The following is a 15460-nucleotide window of genomic DNA, read 5'->3' as shown; positions in this document are numbered from 1 at the left end:
ATGGAGACAATTCAGCAGATCTGTTGTCTTTGTCTGATTTATGAATTGTGCTGCTGAGAGTTCAAATCATATCCTATCCAGGAAAGGTTTTCAATCTATTGCAGTGGCATCGTGTAATTACAGTGAGCACATGATAATAGTGTTTAAGCCTCAGGATGCCCTGCAGGGAAGTAGTGCAAATAATTGTCTGTGCATCAGCCCAGATTTAAAACAAAAAAAGAGAGAAAAAATCAATGCTGCTTGGTGGCTGAGTTTTGCGTATTCCAATTAATGATTTTAGATTTGACTTAAAGTTCTGAAATTGTTTGGAAGTAGGCCATCTCCTGCTGAGATGAAGCATCAGGCCATTTTAAATTAGACACTGAGCATGCTCTCTCAGGTCCCCACTGTTTGAGATTTTGCAGTGTGTGTCTCGGTTCCCTGTTAGAAGAGCTGTCACTCAAGTGGAGTGGAGGAGAGCACAGCGTGCCCTTTTGTCATCCTTCTATCAGTGCACATATGATTCCTCTTGGAACTGGCAACTGGAGATGTGAGACAAGCCTGGCTGTTAGATCGCCAGTGTTTTTGGTGAGTTGGTATTCATCTCTTTCCTTTCTGATGCCTTTAGATATCTCAGATAAAACTCAGCTTCACACTTGTCTCTCTTCTCTAATAATGGTATCTGTTTGAAATGTCTCTGCTGTCCTTCACTTCAGTAAAATAATTCTGGTACGTGTGTATTAATTTCTTTACTGGGGAAGAATTGCTTTTTTAACAGGAATGCTGGGCTGGGCAGACAAATGGGCATATATCTTTTTTTCTTCTAACTATTCTAAATATAGCAACAGTTCTTCAACGATCGCTTCTCAGTCATTTTTCATTATGTTCTTTTAAACCAATTTTGGCTTAAGACCTGGATTATTTAGTGTATCTCATATTTTAGAGGGAGCTTGGGTAGTCTTGCAAAAGAGAATTGTATTTAAGACAATGCTGAAGGATATTTACAGTACTTGGTTTCCAGACAAATTGCTGAACAGGGTAAGTTAGGTGTTGTCATGTTAGTTTTACTGCTATGTATGTATTTCCTTCTTTAACCAACTAAGGAATAGGAGAAGGTATTTCCTAGTTCTTTGTTATGACTGAGATTGGACACCTTGATAAGATACAGTAGGAATTTCTGAGTAAATTTATAGTCCTTGTAGTAGTTAAGGTGAATGCTTGATACAGCTTAACATTTAATTAACTTCTAATTAACTGTGGGAAGGCAGGATTTATGACTCAAAATATTATCAATGCTTAGTTCTTGCACTTGATTTAAAATCCTGTTTTCCTCCAAGAGCATCTGCAAGATACAACTTTTAAATTCTTTAATGCAAGGCATTTAACTTGTAGCAAAAAATCAGTTGACAATATATTTTTAAAACCTCTAAACTGGGGTTGTAAAAAGCAGGGAGCGAATTGATAAACTGACACCACCCACTTCCATTCCCAAAAAAAAGTTCACTTACCTGTGGGTGAATAAAGGTGATTTAATATCATGACTGAACTTCCTGTGTATTTTAAGGTGTCGGTGCGACGCTGTTCATCACTGGATTGAGATTGGAGCTCTTAAAACTAATGCATTCACAAATGTTTTGGGGTTGGGAGGGGAGCTTGTTTTTACAAGTGCATAGCCTTTATCCTGTTGTGATTGTGGATATAAACCTTAGTCTTTCGGATAAAAGATTTGAATTACAATGGGAAAAGCTGCTTGTCACTGAATTTGCTGAGTCCGACAAAAGAGATTTCTTGCCGAACATAACCCCTGTTATGATTCCAGCTGACCTGATTTATAGGAGTAGAATCAATAAGCCCATGAGCTTCATCATGGCTCTGACACTCCTGGTTGGAGGAGGGACAGGATGGAGGGTGGTGTGGGTGAATCTTGAGTACCTGTACCTGAGTTTGCTTGACCCCCTAATGCAGGGTTTCCAGGGAAAATGATGTAAATGGGTGCAGGAGTTAAGATTTTTGTTAAAGCCTGAGGATAATGCATTTAATTGAGGCCTTGTGGTGGCAAAGGGCTGTCATATCCCATCAGAAAAGCTGTGCTTTGGCTGCCAGAACGGGATTCTAGATTGCTGCTCTGACACATGATGAAAGAGAGGCAGCCAGGGGTAACTGCAGACCTGTGTTGTGCAAAATAAATCACTGTACTGCCTTGCTACCTTCAAAGCATGTTATTTCTAACACTGAGTTTTCATTCATAACTGGAACATGTTGTTTCATAATGGTGGTGCCTTCAGGTGCCATGAGCTGCGTCTCACAGAGATCTGGAAAATACTGTGAAGTTATACAGATTTACCATAGGAGAATTTCTGGATAAACAGCAGTCCTAGAGAACTTCAAACCTCTCAGGAAGTTGTATTTCACAGTTTTTGTAAAGGAACAGTTTTTAGTCTAAAGGAAAGCAGGAGTTTGCAAGTGTTCAACATCTCAAGCTATTTTTATAACCTTGATCGTGTCTATTTTACTCTTCAGGATAATGTTTATTCTTTCCTTTGAAATAAGTGCTGACTCAGGTTAGTTTGCCAAAAAGCTAAATTCTTCCATTATCATTACAAAGGTCAACTGAATTTTTTAGGTAAGGTACTGTCTCCTCTGCAGAGCTTCTCTTGTCTATACCCATTGTATTGAACACGCAGGTCCACCTTGGGTCATGGATAGCTTGTGGAAAAAAATCTGCCTTGTGTTTATGATCTTAATGGTGCTTGTGCATAAAGAGGTTATTTTAAGAACTCAGAAAACTTGACAACAATATACTGCCTTTTGTTTTGCTGCAGTTTTACTCTGTGCTAGTTTTGTTGATTTCTTTACATTTCTAGATGTGTGTGTGCATATATATATATACACACACACAGAGAACATGCAGAGAGGGAGGATGAATGTGTGTAAGGGCTGCTGGCTGAACAAGATTATTCAAAATGCATTTAAATTACTCTGAATTGAGAACTGAAATTTAATAAAATTATGCTTTTCCATGTTAAAGAATGTTATGATTCAGTCATTTTAGACATGCCAGCCGTTATTAGGATTTTCTTCTGTTTTACTGTAGATCAGTATATTGTAACTCACAATAAAATACCAGAGTGGAAGATCTAAGTTCCTAGGACTCCACTATGTCGATTTTCTGATTTTTAGAAACTGGAGGTCTCTGGAAGGATCTTTGAGGAACTCGCTCATGTGACTGGAAATATGAGGCATGTAATTCAACCTGTTGAGTTATTTTTCAAGAGGATGAAAAAATTAATTTTGTTTTTCACATGAATAAAAAGCTACTGACTTGTGTGGCTCTTTTTGGCCAGGAGAGCAGTGAGAATGTGGTGGTGGTGGCTTTAGTCATTTTGAGGGAGCACCACTGCTGAAATAATGTTTAAGTAAACTTCTTGCTTGAATTTCATAAATATAATTGTTTGTACAGGGGGGAAAAAAAGTCAGTTAAGGATGTGGGGTGAAGGGGAACCTTTCTATATGTATCACCTTAGCTGCCTTCCAACTTTTTTGAATTATTAAAATCTTTTTGGACAGTGAAGGCTCAGTCTTTTCCATTCACATTGTGTTCTAAATGAAAGATTTTACTACTGCTGACAATTGCACATACTCAGTTGGTGTGCCAGATGGAGAGCCTGTGACAATTTTAGGCTGAAGGTTGTGTCTAAAAACCTTGTCAGCATTCTGCATCAGATCTTGACCTATTTTAGACAGTTTGCTACAATCTGATACTGCCATTTATTAGTTTCTTTTTTTTTTAATAGAGTGGAGGAAGGACTGGAGCTATGTTTCACAAGCATGAGCTAAATTTACTTTTCCAAATGAAAAAGAAAATGTACACCAGTACTCATTTAAAATAATTGGCTCAAATGTCAGCATTGAGTGTGAGATTTTATGGAAAAGTAAAGAAGGCATTGTTAGTTCTGTCTGTATGTGTCTAGTGTAAGTTGAGAAACGGCTTTGTTAAAGTGAAAACGTAAGATATTTGGCATTGTTTTATTTTTAAAAACTTTGGCTTTTTTTTGTACCAAGAGAGTAGAAATAATGAGTTGGCTAAGTCCTTGCTGAATGAGCTAAGAATTGTCTACTTTTTCAATACACTGAGGTTTAAAATGGGTATTAAACACAGCCCTGTGAATTTTGGCAGATTTTTGCCATGAATACACTAGGTCATTGAAATTCAGTAGTGAATAGATACTTATCAGGAATAACTGTCAGAGAAAATTTAGCAAGTGATTTTATATAAAGGGGTTGTTTGGAGCTTTAAATTTCATAAAAGATGACCAAGAGTAAAACATTCCTTTTTAGAGATCAGAAGTTCCATCCCCCCCCCAAGAAGCATAGGGCAGAGAAAAAGAAAGTACAGGAATGTTCTTCAAAGTGGTACATGAGTTTTAATTTTTTCAATGTGTGTCCAGTACAACATCACTTTCCTTATGTTTATGCTGCATGCATCCATATTTTAAAATGTTTTCAGGATATTCAGTCTTAGCACATTTCAGTGCTGTGGTGGGGAGACAATGGTTTAGTATTTAAACATGTCAAAGGCTGTAAGAAAACTGGAATTGCTTTGTGCTTTCCTTTAACTAATCTGATTTTATTGGAAGCACATGCCGTACAGTCACTTAGTTTTTTCTAAGCCAATCAAAACTTGATGCTCTTTCAAAGTATGACCATTGAGGAGAAAAGAAAGGAAATGTTAATTATTATGTACTTCAGGCTGCTTGAAGGGACTTGTGTGCAATTCATATCTTGCCCAAAAACCTCAAATATCAAAAGGTTTCCATGTTTTATACTTCCCTGTTTATATAGGAATTATTAACTTAATCAGAATTTCAGTATTTTTAGTCTTTAAAATTTACTCCCTAATTTGTCTGTCTGTCTTTATATTTCAGATGGTCCCTTTGCCTCTTTTGCCATAATATATATAATAATGTGTACGGGGATTTTTTTCCAGGGAATTGTAGAGGTATCATAACCATATTGGTAGAAAATCTGTCATTTACATGAAAATTAGCATATGGGCAGCTGAATAAAAGTCTTTTAATCAGTGAAAACATGGTGTTTGGTGACAAAACTGAGTAACATCTTTAGTGGGAGGACCTGCACAGTTTTCATGGAACAGCATTTGCTATGGAGTGTTTTTTACTGAGGTCCCTTTAAGTGTGATCCATGATTTAGTTAAAAACAAGACCAGCAAAATGGCTTTATTGCATTATTTTAAAATGGACAGTTCTTTTTGACAAGGTGTGTTCAGCTTATTGTGGAGGTTTTTGAGGGGAAACAAGAAATATGAAGAAGTTTCCAGAGCTGTCATTAAAACGCAGGATATCAATACAAGTCTTAACAATTTTACTCGATAGAAATTTGTCTGATACGAGACATTGTATCTGGCAAGTCTATGTTAGACCTCCTCTTTCTTTTTTTTACTGTTCTGAGAAATAGGATGATTTTTTTTTTTTTTCCTCTCGGAGAAAATAGCCCAAGCCATCAAGGTTGTCATAGCAGAGAAGGAGAGGCAAGACTTAAATGCCAGTTTTGGTAATACCATCTGTTTCAGCCCACTCTGCCCAGTGCATTTGTTCTCTCTATGAGCAAAGACAAGACAGATATCCTTAGTAGCCCTCACACTGAGGCTGTCAAAATAAGTTCTTTAGTGCTGCCTCTGAAAGCGTCTCCAAGTATAGTGTGGTTCCGGCCGTGATGTGCTTCCTGCAGGAGCAGCTGGATTTAATTTCTGACTGCCTGGATGATCAGAATAGGTTGAGAATGTTCCTCACAACCTTCCATTGCAGCATTAGTATCTCACAGTTGTACTTAGTTGCTTTCACGACGGGGAGTATTTTATATCATGGTAGTACAAATTGGAAATAGAAACAAGAGGTTTACTTAACCAGGATCATAGGGGAAGCCTGGTGAAGCAGAAAGTGAAGCCAAAGGGCACATCCCTGATGCAATTAGCTTGATGATGACTGTCAGTCAAATACCACTGAAATGCATGTCAGTGCAAAGCTGCACCTGGCCCCATAGGAAGAAAAGCCAAATAGCCCCAGAGAAACTTCTTGCTCATGAAGCTGGATTGGTTTTAATATCTTAGCTACCAGCTTTGTGTTATTCCATTTAGAAATTCCAGTGAACTCACAGTCCAGTCTGTTCTGGTATCTTACCATTGCACTCCCCTGTAACAAAGTTTAAGATCCTTAATTCATCAGCTCAGGGCCCTGAGCACCAAGATATTCTTGTCTCGTTGTGTCCTGTAATGATTCACATTCACAGGATAGATTCAGATTGATAATTTCATCCACTGGATGCAGTTTTTTATTTCATTACCTTGTCTATGTTGAAACCAAGTAAGAACAGTTTAGATTTTGTTGAGACAGGACTATTAAATACATTAATCAGTGCGGGACTTCAACAGAATTAGATTTATTTTTTATTCCTTCATTTTATGTTATAATGACATGTCTCATAGTGCAGCGATGTGTCATTTTCTGACAGCTGTGTTGAAGTGATATTGAGAGACTCTGACTGCATTCCCCTTCTCCATTTTCATGCAAAAATTTGTGAAAACTTCTGCACCTCTGTGAAGCTGGAGCAAAGAGAACTATGTGAAAAAGTAATAAAACATCAGTCAAGAGAAGAGAAGCTAAGAAATGTCAGAGTCAGTGCAGTGTGAGTGCATGGGGTGTGTCCATACCTGTATGTGTAAGTCTAGCCACTGCTTTACACTAACCACAACCATGTTGTAGTTTCTCTAACACTTCTAGATGTTCTGATCCAGGAAGCTCTTTAGCTTCCCAGGCTCAATTTTTTGTCTCTTGCCTCCACAGTTTTATATAAAAGATTAAATGAGAATTGTAGAGCCGTTTTCTTGAAAGACATTAGAAGAAAAACACTTTTAACAGTTTTAAAATGTTTCCAGCTGGTTCCCTGCAAAGCTCTGATATCCCTGTGGCATTGAGGAAAAGTTTACAATTTGAACACTGGACCCTTCTTCACTGAAAAGCATTTCGGTGTCTGCAAATAGTCTACACTTGCTTTACTTTTAACTTGTGGGACCTCATGCACACACCAGTACCATTCTTACTGATAAAAATGTAGACACTGTGACTGGTGAATACACTTCCACTTCTCTGCAGCTTTGTCATATTGAATGAACATAGAAGAATAATTCTTTATTGAAGAATTACAGTAACAAGGAATAATAATCAGTGAGAAAGTCCCTACTGTTCTTTATCTAGGAAATAAATTAGTTGAAGACAATGGATTCCTTTGCTGATTCTGTTGACACCACACTCCTTGCTCTAGAGGCAGAAATTATAATTTACAGGTTTCAAGTTATTTATCAATAATTTTGTCATGTCATCTGTCTTAGAAACAAATACACCAATATGTAGAGTAGAGAAGCTTATAGCTTCTAACTAGATGCTTTTTCAGTGTATCAAGTCAAGTCCTTTATGACACTCAAGATGGTTACCAGTAATTCTGTTTCTGTCAAAACATTAAATTCATGTGTTCTGACAGGCAGTATCCAATAGATGTGGATCATCAGAATTCACTCTGTGAAGAGCTGAACTGTTTGTAATCTGAATCTTGTTATAATTATTGGGGGAAAATACTTCTCCTCAAGCTTGAGTAGTGAACAGTGAATATTTGATGTCCTGATTATTTTTGAGATAGCAAAATGACTGACCTAACCTGACTGGAATGTACTTTTGGAAACCATGCCAGTGAAGCTAAACAACTGCTGTGCACTGGTATGAATATTTGCAAAATCATTAAAAGACAGTGGAGAAAAATCCTTAGAAAGCTGCTTGTCATACTGTCATCTTAATCCTCAGGGAAAGTCTGCAAAATACATTTGAAAGACAAGCATGGAAATGAAATTCAGGAATCTGTTAGGTCTTAAAACTCATGAACTCAGTGGTTTTAAACCACATAATTCTCTTGACCACTTCAGCCAATCCCACCGGTTTAGCACCTTCTTTTTTAGGGAGAGAAAACAGAAAGAATAATATAAAATGAAATTAACAAGTCTTGCTCCCCTCTGTTGGACTCTAAAACTCCAGTCTTCTCGTTGGTGTGATGAACACACCTAATTTCAGCTCTGCATGGTGGTTTTCAGCTTTCCTGACTCAAAGAGCAGCACTGCCTTTAGGTTCAAGCAAAGGCTCTGCTTGTCACTCATTTCCAGCGCAGTCCATGGATGTAATGAAAGGTCCTTGTGTAAACCTTGCCTTGCTGGCTTCAGTGCAGCATGTACTAATGCTAATATCAACATTTGGCATCATTACTCTGTGTGGATAGCGCTTATTTCACTGACTTACTTCACTTATTTCAGTGAGAGTTCGCCGTTTAGTTCCTCAGAATAAATAAAGGATGTGATGTCTGGCTGGAATGGCTTTGTGACAGTCCAAGGGCTTTAGCTTAATAGCACTTAAGAAACTTGAAGTATGCAAAAGTAATGCAGGCTGTTATTTCTCTGGTTTAGAAGTAAAGGAATCCTTGGAAATAAGAGGAAAAGCTCCAGAATAGAAGTTCTTTAGGTGCAGTTTAAACCATATTAATTGCAATATCATTTGGGGCTTCTTTAACCTATTAGATAGCTTTGAGTTTTTGTAAACACTGCACATTTAAATATATTTAAAAGTAGTACAGCCTATAGGTGATTTTCAATACCTGTGTTGGAAAGTTTTTGGGCTGCATAAAACCTCAGGAAAATTTTAGAATTAAGTTTTAGGGTAACTTCATCAAGTTATATTTGCATTCAGTGGTTCAGTTTGGACTGGTGAGTTTCAGTAAATGATTTTCCTTAATACGGTGTTTAAAGTCTTGTGGTAATGTTTTAGACCTTCAAATGTGGGTTCAGTGTCTCACCTCATTCAGTGCATGAAATTAAAAAAAAAGCCCTGGGGTTCTTTTCTTATCATTCCTTACTGAATGCAGCTGTTAAATTATCACAGGTGCCACTAATACAAGCCAAAAAATATTTCAAATAACGTTATTTTGCAGTCGGTCTTTAAATATAGAAGAGTATTTACTGTACCTAAGTATATATCCTCAAATTGCACTGTCGGAATTATTTTTTCAATACTCATTTGGTTAGTCTTTCAGGAAATAAGTTTTCTTATTATGCTCACTTTTTAAAAAACTATTCGAGGCTTAAAAGAAGGAAAACATTAGAAGGCTGATAAGAATAGGCAAGTGATGTCTGTGTGGCAGCACCTTTCTGTGACGTTTTTGTTTAAACAGAAGATTGTTATTAATACTTGTATCAAAAATATTTTTCTTTTTAAAGGTGGTTTTATTTTCCTCTATCGTAACCCAAGAAAATTGCTGTCAATTTCAGGAGTATAGATTAATTTTAAATGTTACCATTATCAACTACGTTATATATATCAATTCCTAAAGCTTTTTTTGCACAAATAAAGATAAATGTTGATTTAGACTGTTGTTTACTTTTTGTAGAACAAAAATCCTTTGCATACTGGAAATTTTGGGTTTGAAGAACCTCGGAGAACAGTGCTGTGTAAGCAAGTGATGCTGCTTCAGTGGCCTCCTTGTGGATTTTATTTGCGTTTTTGCCACTGGGGGGAGCAGAAGACTGTCACAGGCTTCAGGGAATGGAATCAGTGTCTTCCATCTCAGAAGACTCAGGCCTTAGTGCTGAGTTGTGGGAGACTGTGGGTCCTTCGTGTCTGGCACATGCTTGAAGACCTGTTTTACAGTGAATAAAATTCCTAGATAATCAGGTTTCGCGCTTGCTCTTTTCTGAAGAGTTGCGTTCTGGATAAAACATGAAGTGTATTTTAGAAAAGCAAGGGAAGGAGATAAGGGGGTTTAGAAAAAGGAGGGAGAGGGACTTACACAGGCAGGTGGTGACAAGATAAGGGGCAATGGTTTTAAACTGAAAGAGGCAGGTTTAGATTGAGTATTAGGAAGAAATTCTTTACTGTGAGGGTGGGGAGGCCCTGGCACAGGCTGCCCAGAGAAGCTGTGGCTGCCCCATCCCTGGAAGTGTTCAAGGCCAGGTTGGATGGGGCTCTGAGCAACCTGGTACCAGTGGAAGGTGTCACTGCTCATGGCAGGGGGTTGAGATGAGATGATCTTTAAAGTTCCTTCCAACCCAAACCATTCTGTAATTGTGTGAAGAGTAGATTCTGACTGGTGTTGATTTAAGCAGTGAGCTGAAATTTCCTGAAATGTTTTGTTTCAATGGCAGCTCCTGCAGCACGAAAGTAGATGTCACTACATCACTGCATTGGGGTGCAATTTGCTTTAACAGAAGATGCTTTAGCTGAGAAATCTATATATGTTTTTAAAATTAATGTAGTCTTTAACCAGATACTTGCTTTAATCCTGGTCTTTCAGCAGTAAATCTAAAAATGCTGTTCCCTTCCTTTGAAAGCATTGGGAAGGAGGAAACATTCACTTTGTTTCTTTTCATTTTAAAGGCACAGAATCAAAGGCTGTATATAAACTCTAAACATGTTATTCTAGACAGACTACAACTCTAAATGCTGACTGGTTATTCCCAAGCTCATTTCAGGTTCTCTGTCAGTGTCTTTGTCTGTCACTGTAATTGGAAACAAGTGCCCCATGGGCTGTTGAGGCCTTGCCTTCCCTGCTAAGGTTGCTGGACTGGTAATGTTCATGCTGCATGCAGTTTCTATTACATGTCTTTAACTTCTTTGATGTTTGGGACAGAACAAGACATTCCTGTTGCAAGCCAAGTTTGGGTTTTCCCTTTGGGAAAACTTGTTCTGTCTGTACTGTCAACAGCAAGCAGTCAGAATTCCTGCTTCAAAATTCATCATCATCATTTTTGCTCATGGTGTATACAGCTTAAACTAAGCAGAGCAAGCTTAAAGAAATGTTTGGGTAACACTTCAGTGCTCTCAGTCATAGATTTACAGCAGGGTTGTGGATACAGCAGAAATATCAGATGGCAGCTCCCAGTAGATCCTGGAGCATACCAGCAACCTGGACCAGTGATGTGTTTCTGTGCCGGTTTGGCCAAATTTAGAAATGTATCCTCTGAGAGAAGGCAGGTTATAAACCACCCCTCCCCCACCAGGTTCGGGAAAAAAAGAAACTTTTTCCTCGAAGGAAAATGAAAGAGATAAAAACTATTTATTTAACAAACACACAGGGAAAGGATAGTGCTGCTAAATAATAAAATCTCTCACTGTTGAGAAAAACCTGGGAAAATGTTAAGAGTCCTCCCTTTGGTCTCCCTCCTCCTCGGAGCTGGGACTTGGCCCAGGGCCAGGCCCTCTGTGCTCGGCGGAAAGTCCTCCCGATGTGTTCTGCTATTGAAGCAGTCCAGCAGAAAAAGGGATAAAAATCCGAAATTCCAGGAAAACCAAAGTTCAACTCTCTGGAGGAAAGAAACCAAAAAACTGCTGAACAAGCCATCAGGGTGCTTTCTCGGCTCCTCTCCCACCGCAGCAGAACACAGAAGCCCCCCCCCCCAAAAAAAAATGCCAAGAACGAGAGTGTGTTATCTCTGCATCCTTGAAGGCTTTTTTCCTTCTCTCTCCGCTTAGGCTCAGTTTAAAAGCATAGAAAGGTGTATATACTAATTTCTGGGCATTGTGCAGCGATAGGGAATACAACATCAAGTCACCCCAAGACAGTTTCCTATGGGGTCATTTGTTGTTCCACCTCCTGTTCTTTTGTTTTGACAGATAAAAGCTGACTTGAGACCCTTACCCCTCCTAGGTTGCTTTTTGTTGTTTTTTATTTTAATATGACATTCACTTATAAATTATTTTTTGACTGATGCTTGAAAGAGCCATGGATTCTTATTCTAGGAACATAAACAGCTGAGGGTGCTGAGTGAGCTGACAGATGTCACCATGAGAGTAATTTCTATCAACATGGATAACCCTGATGACTGGAAAAAGACAAACATTACTGTGTTCAAAGAAAAAAAAAAAGGCAAGAAAGAGAATCCAGGGAACTAACACTGGCCAGCTTCACCTCTTTCCCTGAGAATACTGAAGAGCAAATTCTTATATAAACTATTTCTAGGCATGTGAAGGACTGGAAGGTAACTGGAAACAGCCAACATGGGTGTACCAAGGAAAAATCTTGCCTGACCAACCTGGCTACCTCCTACAATGACTGCCTCTGCAACTGAGGGGGAAAACAGTGGAAACCACTTACATTCAGCAAGGCTTCTGATGTTATCTTCATGTGGTACCTTTGTATCTTAAGTGTGGGGTATGGATTGGATGAATGGTGAAGAATTGATTGCACCATAAGGCTTAAGCAGTCGATAGTCTGAAGTTTCAAATCAGTGGCTGTTTACAAGGAGTCTTTCCTGGAGTTGCTGCTGGGGTGAAACTATTTTAACACTGATCAGCAAATCAAGAGGAATGCACCATCAGCAAGTTCCTGGATAACAGCACCCTTGGGAGGAGGGATCAGAATGCCAGAGGGCAGGTCAGTCACCCCCAGGGACCTCGGCAAACTGGGGGCGTGAGCAGAGTGGAACATGCTGGAGTTCAGCAAAGGCAGGCGTGCAGGTGGAGGAGCAGCATCCTGGAAAATGGCCTGGGGGGGGGTCCTGGTGGGAAAGGAGCAGGATGTCGTGCTGGAATGGGGATGAAGGTTAACTGTCGAGCTGCCGTGGGGAGAATGGTGATTATTCCCATCAGTTTGTTGCTTTGGAATACCCCTGGAATAATCTGTCTGGTCTCGGTCATATCAGTGTGAGAGAGAGAGAGGGAGACAAACATGAGTCCAGCACTAGCCGGCTACAGGGCCAGGATATATGACGTGCTAGAAGAGCTGAAGTGGATTCCTGTGTTTAGCCTGAAGAGAAGACAAAAGCAGGGACTTAACTGCAGCCTTTCATTAACTACATGGGCTTTATAAATGAGACAGACTTTTCAGAACTGTAAAAAGGGCAGTGGTCATAAATTGCAATAAAGTACATTCTAACAGATTGAAATAGTATTAGTAAAACCCCAAGCCTCTTGAGCACAGAATGATTCCATGTCTTTCTTGAAGATTTTTGAAGGGCCTTTGCAATCTGATCTGGCATTGGATTTATCTCTGAGCATGGGGTTGAACTTGATGACCACCAAGAGTCTTGTTCATCTGACATTTTTGTATGAGCCTCATTCCTGTGTGACATCTTTTTGACCTAAGGTTTTTGTATATTACAGCACTTACACTGACTGTCTATAAGGCAGCCTGTTGAACTAATCAGAAGCACGTTCCTAAACCAGATGTCTAAAGACCTGAGTAAAATAACTTGGTAAAGACCTTAGTAACTTAGACGTGAACATAAACCCCTACATTCTGTGGAAAATATAGGTAAGATTGCCATGTGGTCATCTGTACATGTGCCCAGAGCAATTTCATTTTCCCCTGCTCCTTCAGCCCAATTATGTTGTTTTGTCTTTGTATTGGTTTGGCTGAAAAAAACAAAATTTTTCTTCTTAAAAATAGCAAATTACGTTAAGTGGAACAGTGCATGACTCTCATTCAACAGTGATGAATTGTGTCCTGTTGTCCTACTCTGATTTAGACTGTTAGGATGAGTCTTAGCTATCTTATATTTTCATGAAGTTAAGCTCTTCGTTTAAAATGATGATGCTTCAGCACTGACTGCAATCTCCGTTTGAAGGCCTTCAGAAATGGTCATTTTTCCTATGAAATAACTATTTTTTAAATGAAATTGAAAACTGGATAAAAACAGGAAGTTGGTGTAATTAAATATTAAGATTTTCAAAATCAGCCTTTACATTCTGGTAAGCTACTGTGTCTCAGAACTGGTGGTTCTTCCCTCTTCCAGCTGCTTTGGTCTTTGTCTTCCAACATCACGTGCTAATGCTTCATCAGATCTTAACACTGAACTCAGGGCTGGAGGCTATTAATGAAATTTAGATTCTTCTGGAAATAGCACATCTCTTACAAAGAGAGGCTTTAAATGCCACAGAGCTAACAGGAGATTAATTACTTCTATAAAACTTATCATATGCTATCAAAAAAAGGAGGAAAAGATTGCTAACTTCATTTCAAGCAGTGGATCAGTTCTGTAAATTTAATGTGCCGAGCAAGAAAAGGAGGCACAGTCTCTAATATTGATTACTTAACACATGACTGATGGTAAAGCTCCTCAATTTTCCAACTCATTTCTACATTGTTAGTATTTGGCTCAAGTCTCATATTCTGTACTTTTTTGGAAACAGCATTTCACAGGTTTTGCACTCCAGATTTTTGCTATTCTAAGTGTGACAGGTGAAATTGTTTGAAAATAGGTCACTTGCCTTCAAGGTTTAGCACTTGTGGATTTTGAAGCCAGCCTCTTTCTGACACAGAAGAGTTTGATGATCTCACCCATTACCTCTGAACAGGATTCTGGCAGGAGTGTCCTGTGCACCAGTTGAGTCCTGGCCTTGCACTTGGCTGCTTCTCTTTAACCAGTTTCTTCCTAGCCCCCATGGCAGCTTGTGCCGTGCATTTATTTGTAGTTCATTCTGCCGCCCAGCTTCTGGTTTTGATGCTGTTCACACTGAAAACTGAGGAAGGATAACTCTGGTTTTGATCCCCATTTTAAGCCTTTTCTGACTGTGTGCCACTTTTGGGGTATTTTCCCAGGCCTTATTCTTTCCTATCAGAAGAACGTTTTTGATGTTTTAACTTGAGTTGCCATTTCTTTACTTTGAAGGCTTTTGTGTTCCCTCTAGTTTGTTACTTTATGCATTCCTTAGAATTTCTCATCTTGCACATGTGGGATCATTTTTTAAAAAGTAGTGATTTATCTTGTGAATTTGCATCCTTTTTCTGCAAGATTTGTCTCTTTGTAGTGCACATGTTTTTACTAATAAATGTATAAAAATCCAGGCCTGCTCTGTGCAGAAGGGCTTGCACTGCCCTCAGTGTAGTTGACTGAAGGCGGTGCTTGCCCACTCAGTGCCCCCGTTGATTACTAACCAGCTCTAAATTAGCATGGTGTTGGCTCAGGACTGTTGGAAATCTGTGGGCTGTCATATTTAAAGATGTGTGTGACGCTGATTTGAAAATATTCATGAAGATTATCTTTGATGTTCAGGATTTTAGTATGAAAGATTTCTGTGCTCTAGTCTAAAATTTGGGATTTGTAGAAGACCCCAGCCATCCCTGCAACTCTGCTTTTTACTCTTACTAAAGTGAATTTTATGTACCACGTAATTTATTCATGTTCTTCATCTCCTTCTTGCTTTATATATTTAAAGTAGAATATTAGTCCCTGGTTTTTCTTTCCTGTAGAGAAATTTCCTGCAGTGCCTGTTGTGATCATTTCTTTCCTTTTTTTGCAGTGTTTATAGCTTCACATCCTGCATTAGCAGTTTGGCTGCATCTATTTCAGTATTAAAAGTTCCTGATTTTAGCACATAAGGCTTGTGATTTTGCTCATTATTATTTTTTCCTTTTCATCCAAAAGAAATGTTTC

The 15460-nt window shown here is 38.7% G+C and overlaps 1 protein-coding gene across 1 annotated transcript in view; it reads left to right on the top strand.

The window, feature by feature from the left end:
• Positions 1 to 548: 548 nt before the first annotated feature.
• LOC121673007 (pleckstrin homology domain-containing family A member 5-like) overlaps positions 549 to 15460 on the top strand; it is a 102181-nt gene continuing 87269 nt past the window's right edge. The window contains exon 1 of the mRNA XM_042045994.1: positions 549 to 567. The gene's annotated coding sequence lies outside the window, so the exon portion shown is untranslated. The remainder of the gene's footprint in view (positions 568 to 15460) is intronic.

Source organism: Corvus kubaryi, unplaced genomic scaffold (genome assembly GCF_017639235.1).
Source record: "Corvus kubaryi isolate FWS band 111438036 unplaced genomic scaffold, C.kubaryi_AGA036_p1.0 65087, whole genome shotgun sequence".
NCBI lineage: Eukaryota > Metazoa > Chordata > Aves > Passeriformes > Corvidae > Corvus > Corvus kubaryi.
Note: the sequence above shows the minus strand (reverse complement) of the source record. Positions and strands in the feature narration are given on the sequence as shown.